Source organism: Phacochoerus africanus, chromosome 10, assembly GCF_016906955.1.
Source record: "Phacochoerus africanus isolate WHEZ1 chromosome 10, ROS_Pafr_v1, whole genome shotgun sequence".
NCBI classification, from domain to species: Eukaryota; Metazoa; Chordata; class Mammalia; order Artiodactyla; family Suidae; genus Phacochoerus; species Phacochoerus africanus.
The window spans coordinates 57,227,706-57,239,851 of record NC_062553.1 but is presented as its reverse complement, the minus strand read 5'-3'; positions in this window follow the sequence as shown (position 1 = coordinate 57,239,851).

The following is a 12,146-nucleotide window of genomic DNA, read 5'->3' as shown; positions in this document are numbered from 1 at the left end:
TCCAGTTAAGTTGGATTGTGGATTGAAGGATGTTCATTGTTCATTTTTACTATGGACCTATTTTTATCAACTATTTGTAAAACTGTTACAAAGTAATTAATAATTATTTGTTGCATAATGACATAAAAAAGAACCTCATGGTTGACACAGTATAGAATCTCAAAATATTTGTGAAATAAATGACTGAACATGAGTCACTTCAGCATCTTATAGGCTTACGTGATAATGTCAAATATTATTATTATACATTTTAATGAACACACTGCTATTACACTAATAATTTTATAATTTTTTCTTTGCTGTTTCACATTAAATTCTAAATATACATTTTTAATTTCTTGTTGGGGTCACAAACAGATATAGTCATATGGCTGGATCATATTTCAGCTACAAACCTAGCAGAGAGGAAGAGCACAAACAATGATGCAATAAGCTGAAAGCATTCTAGAGTTGACCTCTGAACAACAGGTTTGAAATGCATGGATCCATTTGTATCCAGATTTTTTTTCACTAAATATGTGCCACATATCCATGCTTGGTGGGAGCAGATCATTGGTGCCTCTAACCCCAGTATTGTTCAAGGGTCAGGAGTATACACATGCCTGTATTGTTCCATTTATGCAAATATGTTTGTGATATTTATATTAAAGGATGAAAATGTGGCAAAGAACTCTGAAAAAAATGTTTGTATATTAAAAAATGATTCATAATATTGTAGCAAGAGTTCACATTCCATCAACAGCATATAAAGAGACTTTTTTCTCCATGCCAACAATAATTTTGTCTTTGGCTATTCATACAAGATAGACAAAGATACCTAAGATTGTTGTTGGCATGGAGAAAAAAAGCTCTTCCTTATGACTGCTGATGAAATGTTAACATATATATTGGTATAGAGAAACATAGATAGATAGATAGGACAGGTAATTTTTAAAGTCTATTTTTAATTTCTTTATTAGTGAGATTGCTCATTTTTCTTATAATTAATTTTATGTTTTGCCCTCATTTATTTGGGATGCTCCTTTAACTGATTTATTAATGTTTTTTTAATAACAAAAGAATGTGTAGCTCTTTTATCCTTAGCACTAGATTTTGAATTTATCTTCCAGAATTTTTTGTGATGATTTTATTTCAACATAAGACTCTTTGGAATGTGTCATTTTTCTTCAATGAATATTCATTCATAACTTATTTAGTAGCTTCCTTTTTTGTTTAAAACTTTGAGTCAGCCAGAAATAATTTTGATGTAGGGACAGAGAAATCCAGGTCCATTTTCTTTTTCTTTTTTTTCTTTTTTCTTTTTGTCTTTTTGCCTTTTCTAGGGCCGCTCCCATGGCATATGGAGGTTCCCAGGCTAGGGGTCTAATCTGAGCTGTAGCCACTGGCCTGCACCAGAGCCACAGCAACGTGGGATCTGAGCAGCGTCTGCAACCTATACCACAGCTCAAGGCAATGCAGGATCCTTAACCCACTGAGCAAGGCCAGGGATAGAACCCACAACCTCACAGTTCCTAGTCGGATTCATTAACCACTGAGCCATGACGGGAACTCCTTCATTTTATTTTTCAAATGGCTGTCCAGTTAATAGTTATTGAATAAAATATTAACTTAATTTCCACTAATTTTAAAGTTTTGCCGTGTATTAACTGCATGTATTTTATATTTAATATCTTCATTTTGGAATAGTTTAAACATTATGATTATACAATTCTGTTTTACTTAGTAGCTATAGCAAAATTAAGCCATTTTAGGTAAAAAAAATATTTTAGGTAAAAAAAATCCCTATTTTAAAAAATATATAATTGTATATCATTGTATTCAATACAGTCTTACATTTCTTCACCCTAAATCTTCCTTCCTTGTGTATAAATAGTTTGTTGACAACACACCAACATCTAATGTTGGAAAGGAATTGACAGGTTTATAATAAATTTTGTGGGTGCCCAGAAAACATTTTTTTCAGCCTTATTTTTAGGTTTACTTTTTATATGTAGTATATCTAAGTAGGAAATAAAGCTCTTCAGTAACATAAATATAGGATCTTTATTCTTACATATGCCTTTTCATCTGATGCCTGAAAACAGTCATGTATTCATTTCAGGGATTGTTTATAGCAAATCTAGCCAACAATACACAGTCACCAATGTAAAAATCAGCTTGAAATCTTGCATACTTGCTATGTAAAAATTATTATTTTTTTCTTTTTGTGATAGCTTGGAACAAACTTGTATATTAAGAAACAGAAAGTAATGATGATTATAGACTATGTATCAGTAAATGGGTTGAAAATGTCTTTGATTGAAACTTTCTTTATCAATATGGTTTGGGATTTCAATAAGGGCATATTGCAAATGCCATCCAGTTCTTTCAGCAAACGTTATCTTCTATCACCAAAGACAGGCTCCAAATGTGATGTGATTAAAATGGAGCTAGGAGGGAATAGCTTGTAAATGACACCTTTGCTTTTCAGTCTTGATGGATCTCAATACTGGATTTGAGAACAATATGGCTGAATTTGTAAATAAAGTTTACTTCTACTTTTAAATAACTATTAACCATTTTTCTTTAACATTCAGGAAATTACTGCTTCTTCCACAAAAATTTATATCTCACTTTGTACCGTAGTAGATTTTAAAACTTTGGATAAGCAGCCATGAAAACCTAACTGTCCTTGTAAGCACTCCCTGTATTTCCATAAAATTAACTTTGCAGTGAAACATCTTCAAGAATCCTTTATCAGAAGGTTCTCCTTTTCTGGACCTGTGTGCTCTTAATACCATGGCTCACTCTCCTTTCCATCGGAATATCCATTAAAGCTTTCTTTTGCATTTGCTCCTGTGCTCCATTTATTGAGTCTTTGTAAATGACAAAGGATCCTATTTACAAATCTCTGCAATAACAAAGTTTTCAAATGAAAATTTATATAAAAATATTCAGTGAATAAACAAACCAAATCATATCATATTCTTTATACCCAGCATAAAAGCAGATCTGTCGCCACAGATCATCCTCATTTATGTTTGTTCTCATTCACTTTCTGCTATCACTGCACTCATTTAGAGAAAACAAATTATTATCAATATTTTTTACATTCCACTAAGAGCTGGGATAACTCAGAAACTTTGGATTATTCTAACTTCTGGTAATTAATCAATGGCCTGGGCTATCCTTAGGTAATTAAATTAATATCAACATCTTGAAAGTCAAATAATATTAGGTGCTACACAACAGATGGCTTGGTAGCAGCCCAAAGATACTACTCAAGGGACGTAATAAGGTAGCTTAATATGTATGTCTCAGGACATTTTTAAATGTCCCCTTCCATTTTTAAAACAGTAAAGATGTATGGAATCTTTTTTTTGTTTTGTTTTTTGTTGCGAATACATTTGACTTCCCATTCTGCTACTAGTTATACAAGTATCTCTGCTTTTAAAGGGTTCATGTAACTGGATTAGACCCACAAGGATAATTTCCACTTTGATTAACTCAGTATCAACTGATTAGAAAGCTTAATTACTTATTAAAAACTGAGTTTAAAAATCCATTTTATGGGAGAAAAAATTATGTATACATGTATGAGTAACTGGGTTCCCATGCTGTACAGTGGGAAAAAAAAAATGTGTTGGGGGAAATAACAGTGAAAAAATAAAATAAAATTCAAAAAAAAATCCATTTTAAACTATAATAACATAATCATGGGCAAGATGTATCTATACTTATGGTCATGGGGATTAAGGAGGAAAATATTGAGAAATAATTTTGGAATATGCCAACCATAGGAATTGATCTTCCATACATGACTTGGCATAAAGAGGCAGTGCTCTTTAGATAAGTTTATTCCTAGCTATTTTATTTTTTGATCCCATCAAAAGTGGGACTGTTTCCTTAATTTCTCTTTCTGATATTTCATTGTTAGTGTATAGAAATTCGAGAAATTTCTGTGTACTAATTTCATACACTGCAATTTTACCAAATTCATTGATGAGTTCTATTAGTTTTCTAGTAGCATCTTTAGCATTTCTATGTATCTTATCTGCAAAGAGTGACAGTTTTAGTTTTTCTTTTCCAATTAGGATTCCTTTTATTTCTTTTTCTTCTCTGATTGCTGTGGCTATTCAAAACTATGTCGAATAAAAGTGGTGTGGCTGAACATCCTTGTCTTTCTTCTGATCTTAGAGGAAATGATTTCAGCTTTTCACCATGGAGAATGATGTAAGCTGTGTGTTTGTCACATATGGCATGTTGAGGTAGGTTCCCTTTATGCTGTCTTCCTGGAGAGTTATTATCATAAATGGGTATTGAATTATATCAAAAAAATTTCTACATCTACTGAGATGATCATATGGTTTTTATTTTTCAGTTTGTTAATGTGGTGTATCACACTGATTGATTTGTGGATGTTGAAAAATCCTTGTATCCCTGGGATAAATCCCAGGTAATCATGGTGTACGATGCTTTTAATGTATTGTTGGATTCAATTTGCTAGTATTTTGTTGAGAATTTTTTGTCTGTTTATCGGTGATATTGGCCTGGAAAAATTTTTGTGAGGTATTTTGTCCGGTTTTGTTATCAAGGTGATGGAAGACCTGTACTCTGAAAATTATAAGACTCTGATGAAGGAAATAGAAGATGTCACAGATGGAAAAATATACTATGTTCTTGGGTTGGAAGAATCTGATAAATATCTGATAAAAGCCTATATTACCCAAGGCAAGCTACAGAGTCAGTGCAATCTCTACCAAATTACCAGTGGCATTCTTCGTAGAACTTGAACAAAAAGTTTTAAAGTTGGTGAATAGCCAAAGCAATCCTGAGAAAGAAAAACTGCCCTAGAGGAATCAAGCGCCCTGACTTAAGAGTATACTACAAAGCTACAGTCATCAAAACAGTATGGTACAAGAAGAAAAAACAGACATACAGATCAATGGAACAAAGTAGAATGCCTAGGAATAACCTCATGCTCCTGTGTTCAATTAATCTATGACAATGGAGAGAGAAATATACCATGAAGAAATGACAATCTCTTCAATAAGTAGTGCTGGGAATCCTGGACAGCTACATGTAAAAGAATGAAATTAGAAAATTCTCTAACACTACACACAAAAATAAACTCAAAATGGATTAAATACTCAAACATAAGGCCAGATACTATAAAACTCTTAGAGGAAAACATACCCAGAACACTCTTTAACATAAATCACAGGAATGTCTTTGTGGATCCATCTCCTAGAGTAATAAAAATAAAACAAAAGTAAACAAATGGGACCTGATTAAACTTAAAAGTGTTTGAACAGCAAAGGAAACCATAAAAAAATGAAAAGACAACACACAGAATGGGAGAAAATATTTGCGAATGGAGCCAGCTTCAAGGGATTACTCTCCAAAGTATCCAAACAGCTCATGCAGCACAAAATCAAAAAAAACAAACAAAACACAAACCAATCAAAAAATGGACAGAATATCTAAATAGATATTTTTCCAAAGAAGACAGACAGATGACCAATGAGCACAGGAAAAGATCATTATTAGAGAAATGCAAATCAACACTACAATGAAGTATCACCTCACACCAGTCAGAATGGCCATCATTAAAAAGTCTACAAACAATAAATGCTAGAGAGGGTGTGGCGTAAAGGGAACCCTCCTACACTGTTGGTAGGAATGTAAATTGGCACAACTACTATGGAGAACAGTATGGAGGTTCCTTAAAAAATTAAAAATAGAAATAGCATAGGATCCAGCAGTTCCACTCCTGGGCATATATGATCCAGATAAAACCAAAATTCAAAAGGATACATGCATCCCAATGTTAACTGCAGTGCTATTTATGATAGCCAAGACATGGGGCAACTTAAATGTCCATTGATGGATGGATTAAGAAGATGTGGTGTATATATGGCTATTACTCAGGCTTAAAAACGAATGAAATAATGCCATTTGCAGGAACATAGATGGACGTAGAGATTATCAGACTAAGTGAAGTAAATCAAACAGAGAAAGACACATATCATATGGTATCATTTATATGTAAAACTAAAAAAAAACAATTAAAATTAACATTTACAAAGCAGAAACAGACTCACAGACTTTGAAAACAAACTTAGGGTTACCGCATTATGAGTTTGGAATTAACATATACACACTACTATATATAAAATAATTAACAAGGAACTACTGTACAACACAGGAAACTCTACTAAATATTTGGTAACAACCTATATGGGAAAAAAATCTGAAAAATAATAAAGATTTGTATATGTATAACTGAATAAATGTGCTATACACCTGAAACTAACACAACATTGTACATCAACTATACTCCAATATAAAATTAACATTAAATTTAAAAAAGAGGCAATTCTATACTTCTAGAATAATGTCAATGTACCTAAACAGGATGTAGTAAGGAACTGAGCTTTGACCTCCATCCAACAGAAGCAAGACAAAGTGGGGGTGTATGAGGCAAAGCCTCTCTGCACTCTGCTCTCTCCCATCCCACCTTAGTGTCAACAAGAACCAAGGGGGACCTGCACCTGCACCTCATCTAACTCCAATATACCCTAAACAGATAACTGCCTGATAAAAAAAGATTTTATAGGATCCATGGTCTCTAAACATAATACCCAAAATATGCTCAGTGCAGTGAAAAATCAATCTTTTACAAATAATCTAGAAAATCACAACTTTTATAAGGTACAATGAAGAGACATCAGCATTGAGATTACTGAGATGTTGTAATTACTTGACAGGGATTTTAAAGTATCAATCATAAAAATGCTTCAAGTCTGAACACTCTTGAAACAAGTGGAGAACAGAAAATCTTGGCAAAGGAATTGAGGATATAAAAAAGAAATAAAAATAAATCATAGATCTGAAAAATACAGTAGCCAAAGGGGAGCTGAGGTGGGGGAAGTGGGGATCAACCCCAAAATGGATGGGCTCATTAGCAGAATGAGATGCTAGGGAATAGAACCAGTGAACTCAAGGACATATCAATAGACATTACCCAATCCGAACAGTCCAAAACACAGAGAGAATATAGACTTTAAAAAAAGAATAGAGACTCAAAGTTCTATAGATCCAATACAGGATCATCTATCATTGGACCATTCTTATCATTGGGAATCCCTAGAGAGGAGAAAAATGTAAAAGTTCGTACAAAAGCTTGGGTGGATCTCAAGGGCATTATGCTGAGTAAATTAAAAGACAATCTCAAAAGGTTAGTATTTTGTCATTCCATTTATTTGACATTTCTGAAGAGCAAAATTATAGAGATTCAACAATAAATTGGTGATTTTCAGAGGTTGGGGTGGAGGTGAGAGAAAATTTGAAAGTGGCTAGAAGAATTAGCCTGACGGAACTTGTGGTGGTGGAATGGCTCTGTCTTGAGTGTGATGGCAGTCATGTGACTCTAAACGTGATAAAAATGCATAGCACTACATATCACACACACAGACACACAAACAGATAAATTCTGTGGAATATATACCAATGTTAATCTCCTGGTTTTGCTGCTGTACTAGAATTATTCATGATGTTACCATTGGGAAAACCTGGGTGAAGAATGGATAGACTCTCCTTATACTTGTTGTTGTTGTTGTCTTTTTTTTCTTTTTTGGTAACTTATTGTGAATCTATGCTCAACTCAAAATAAAATGTTAACAAAATTATTGAACAAATATTCTTTCATACAACTTGGTCTACTCTATATACCTCAGTTTACCTGTCCTTTAAAATATTTTCATTTGGTCAAAATTATTTATCAGGACTTTGTCCTAATAAACATCCTGAGAACCTATGTTGACTCTTTGGTTTAGACGGATAACAATAAGATATCCTTTTATAATTTTCATCCCAGGACTTTTTGTTTTTTTTCTTCCAGCTACTTACTAAATAGGTATATAATAACTAGATAAAAATGATGCCAAAAAAATACATTTCAGATGCCTGAGTCTACCTGTGTAACTAGATAAATGGGACAGTGGATCTCTGGTGACTCACCATGTTCTCTGCAACAGCCCCTAGATTTGAAGGGACATTTGGGATTTCTAGAGTTGACACTTTACCCTATTTAAATTTTTTAGCTATAAAAATAATGATATTTTCCTTACTTTGTAAAAATTTGGTAAGAAGTAACTGCAAAAAATAATGAGATTTTAAAAGTCTGCACTTAGTTTTTATAGCATGCTATTACATACAAAACAAGGAGGAACAAATGCTGACACTGTAAAATATCTTCAGGTTCTAATACCAAAGGGGATTAAAAGAGAAATATACATCAAAAGAAAATTAATTATCATTATTTAAAAGAGAGGTTAAACCCAATAAGATATAATATAGATTTAAGTTAAAAATCTATAGTCTTACAATAAAATAAATGACATTCACAGACATATTTAAGCAACATTATAATCTAATTATAAAAATATTCAGCCAGTTAACCTGGTAAACTCCTAAATTTAAAATAATGATTTAAAAATAAAATTGTGTTTAGAAGAAAAATATTTAACATTTTGTATATTATGCTAACAAGGAGGAAATCTAAGGTAATTTGGTAGATCTTTTTTCTCAAGTTAACAACTCAAGTAAAGTGAGCCAACACAATACAAATAGAAGTAAATATATTCCGGAATGGTAAAATTCTTTGAGAGGTTTAAATATGCCCCCAGTAAATCACCAAAGAAAAATTAATTGTGTTGGAAAGCATTCTGTTGTGTTTATTTGATGACTGCATTTCAGTTTGTTTTGGAGTGGACATAGTGGTGTCCTCAAGTTGTATTAATGAGAAAATTGCAACATAGAAAAGATCAAGGCTTGAATACCAGTTGACTGGAAACAATGGCAGGGGAACAGTATAGTAGCATGAATATTTCTTTATATAGATAGTAAATGGAATTTTAAAATGGAAGTTAACCATAAATTACTACAGTGAAAAATAACTTTTTTCATTTTCTGGTCAAAATTATATACATAAAAGGATATCTTTTTAAACTTGAATTCTATATAAATATCACTGGATTTAGATTTGTGGTGTATTTCATTAGTCTTTTATATTGAGTCAATTACAACAGCTCATTAACTAAATATCAAGGAACTCTGTCTAGTCAATCATGATGGAACACGTAGTGTGAGAAAAAAGAATGTATACATGTATGCATAAATGGATCACCATGCTGTGCAGTAGAAAAAATACATATATAAAGAAATAGAGAAAAAAAAGAAAAAAGAAAATGCATTCCATAACTTTAAAAAAAGTAGATTGTTTCTAAAACAAATATTTTATTTATACTGTATTGTGACACCTAAAATCTACCTTTCCAGCTATAGACTCAGTTCTGACTGACTAAATTAAATCTTATACTTTAGTGAGTTTATAAATTCAGGCATCACCTGAACAAATGTTATGAAGAAGCATGGAAATAAAACACCTGAGAGAGTAGGCTGTAAGGACAAAGCAGGGGAAAAAAATCATATTAACCGTCTGCATCTGGAAGAATTTTTCAGTGTTTTTGACAAGCAGGTCAATGGTGAATACTCACCTTTTGCCTTTTGGACTTAAAAAATACATATAGTCAGCAAGTTGGCAGTTTTTAGTGACCATGTAATTCAATGAGGAACTAGGAAAAATGCAGTTTCTGGTCTGTACAGAAAGCCTTGGGACACTTAAGCCTGACCTTCATATTCTCATTGTTATAGGACCAAAAACAAAAAAGAAAAAAGGGGAAAAATTGACTCTTAAAACAATTAATAATTTTACAGTAATTTAGCAAGGATAAGAGCCCTGCAGAAATTCAGCTCATTTTATTTAGATATAGCATCACTTTTCTCCACATAAAAATGTCTTTATCTTATAACTTATTAAAGTTACTAACCAAATATTTAATATAACAAATGGAAAAGCCCCCCAAATGGCAGCTGCAATTTTGTAATAAAAACATACTAGAAAATCCATACTCTAACTACACTGAAGTCTCTACATATCTTTATTGTCTAAGATAAAAATGTCAGAGGAAAGGCAGGGTAAGCTTAAATAGAAAGTTCTATAGATATGCTATGTAACAAACATGGTAGCCATAAGTTACTGAACAACTGAAATACCACTAGTCCAAAATGAGTTGTGCTTAAGTGGAAATACATGCTAGATTTTGAAGATAATATGTAAAGAAGAATGTATAAATCTCATTAATAATTTTACACTAATTAAATTTGTAAATAATATTTTGATCATATTACACAAATAAAATATATCATTAAAATGCATTTCTTTTTTTTTTTATCAAGCAACTAGAAATTTTTAAACTCCATATATGGCTTCTATTTGTAGCTCATAGTATGTTTCTATTAGACTGGGTTGCTCTGTAGAATACTCATAATTCTTTCACTGTTCTTTTATTTACAGTTCCTTTGCCACCCTAAAAAAGCTATCTAAATTCAGCAATGAAAGGTCTTATCATTAGAGTGGGGCTGCCAGTTGACCAGGTAGTTAACATTTCTCCCAACTTTGAGGATGAATCTTAGCTGCCTTATGCTAATAGCATCTCCCCAATCACCATAACCCTGGAAATAATAAGGCAGAATGTGTAAGTTTCTATATTCCACTTTTGCTCTTTTAGAAAGCTTTGTTATCTAACTTTACCTGTTTTTTCACCTATGTTTCCCACTGTGAATGCCCAAGGATGAAACACTTCTGCCTTCATTGCATTTCTAAGAGGTGAGATTGCACTTGAGTATAAGAAATGTGAAATGAATACATGTTGAATGAGTGTCCCCAAATCCCATTCCCTATTTTATTTGGAATGGTATACATTTCTTCCCTTATTTGATTACTTCTGCCTTCCCTCACTAGAAAGTAAGTTCTCTAAAGGCAAAGGATTGGTTTACTTTGGTAATTGCTATTATATGTCTCTCTAGCCTAGAATAGTGCCCAGCACAAAATGATGCTCAAAAGTGTCTGCTGAATGAATGAAACTATATCTCTTGAGAAGCACCAGAGAGACTGAAAGGTCGGTTTCAGCTGACAAGGCAAAAACCTTATTTTTTTCCTTTCTTCCCATAATGAGATTTCATTTCCCAAATCATCCTAGTTAAGAAGATAGCCCTGCAAGGGGTTTTGTTTGGTTTTTTGGCTTATTTGGTTTTTTGTTTGCCTTTTTTGCTGCACTCAGGTCATGTGGAAATTCCAGGGCCAGGGATGGAACCCGTGGCAGAGCATCTACCCAAGCAACAGCAGTGACAATCCTGGATCCTTCACCTGCTGCACCACAAGGGAAATTTTTCTTTTCTTTCTTTTTTTTTTTTTGTCTTTTTGGTTTTCTAGGGCTGCACCCGCAGCATATGGAGGTTCCCAGGCTAGGGGTCAAATCGGAGCTGTAGCCACAAGCCAATGCCAGAGCCACAGCAACATGGGATCTGAGCCGCATCTGCGACCCATGCCACAGCTCACGGCAACACCAGATCTTTAACCCACTGAGCAAGGCCAGGGATCGAACCCACAACCTCATTGTTCCTAGTTGGTTTCGTTAGCCACTAAGCCATGATGGGAACTCCAAGGGAATTTTTTTTTCTTTCTTTTCCAATTGTCTGCTCTAATAGAACATCCTATTCCATATTTGTCTGTTTAAAGTGGCAGAACTTAAGTGTCAGTTAAGGCAAAGCACTTTTACAGGAGATTATCAATATACTGTTCTCATATGAATAGAGTTGTTTCAACTTTGCTTTGCTTCATTTCAGGTCAGCTTTTAGTTCCTTGGGAAAAAAAAAAGAATGTCTTTTTAAGAGATATTCATAATTATCAAACAAGGTATTCTTGAAAGGATTCTTGAGTTTCTTCACAAAATATCACTGGTATACTTAGGATTTTTGGGAAAAAGGCAAGGATCCTAAACATTCTATTTATCACCAATAAGAGCACCTAAACCAAAATGAATAATATACACTCATTTTCTAAATTTAATATATTTTATTATGTATTTCTCATATTAAAAGCCTCACATCAATAGGGATAGAGGTTTTAATAATTTTTGTAATAGCATAGGTTCTCTGAATCAGAGGCCAAAATCATTTTTGAAAAAACGAGCAAGGTAAATAAAAAAAAGCCAAAGCCAATCTTATGGAACTAAGAATTTATTTTAGAAAATAAAACTTAT